The sequence below is a fragment of the Limulus polyphemus genome, unplaced genomic scaffold (assembly GCF_000517525.1).
Source record: "Limulus polyphemus unplaced genomic scaffold, Limulus_polyphemus-2.1.2 Scaffold2120, whole genome shotgun sequence".
NCBI classification, from domain to species: domain Eukaryota; kingdom Metazoa; phylum Arthropoda; class Merostomata; order Xiphosura; family Limulidae; genus Limulus; species Limulus polyphemus.
In genome coordinates this window covers 130,392-130,963 of record NW_013667730.1, presented here as the reverse complement: position 1 = coordinate 130,963, position 572 = coordinate 130,392, and the positions used below count along the sequence as shown (strand labels likewise).

The window sequence follows — 572 nt, the reverse complement described above, 5'->3', positions numbered from 1 at the left end:
ATATATATATATATATATATATATGTATATATAAAAGCAAATAATAGAACGACTGAAAAAACAACCAAACACAAATCCATGGGAAATCTGCGGGTTTGGCAATTCTGGAAACACTAATCAGCCATAAAAAATTATAAAAGGAGAAATTTGGGAAGATCAAGTGCTATATTAATTAGCCAGATCATTAATAAGGTGATAAACTATTTTCAAATTATGGAAAAATATTTATCCTTGTTTAACGCTCTACGAAAAGGAAGGGAAAACATTCTCTGGAATGTAAAAGTTATCTCTAAACTATTTTGATCGACTAAAGACACGATAAGACACATACATTAATTTTTTTTTGTCAAAAACAAAATCTGATAAGCCTAAAAGTCTCACTATATTCTGTATGTATGACCTTGAATACTACATATAATTGTCCTACCAATACAGCAGGTGCACAACTGCAAAAATTCATGGTCATTTTGTGATCTTAAAAAAAAAAAAGAAGCATTAATTAAGTAGCAAGTTAAACGATTAATCAGTTAACTTGTTCATCTGTTAAATGGTTTTTTTTTGTTTGTTTTTTT

The 572-nt window shown here is 27.8% G+C and overlaps 1 protein-coding gene across 1 annotated transcript in view; it reads right to left on the bottom strand.

Annotated features, from left to right (window-relative positions):
* Positions 1-572, bottom strand: part of LOC106466006 (nuclear hormone receptor FTZ-F1 beta-like) — an 18,947-nt gene that overhangs the window by 12,177 nt on the left and 6,198 nt on the right. The gene's annotated exons all lie outside the window — the stretch shown is intronic.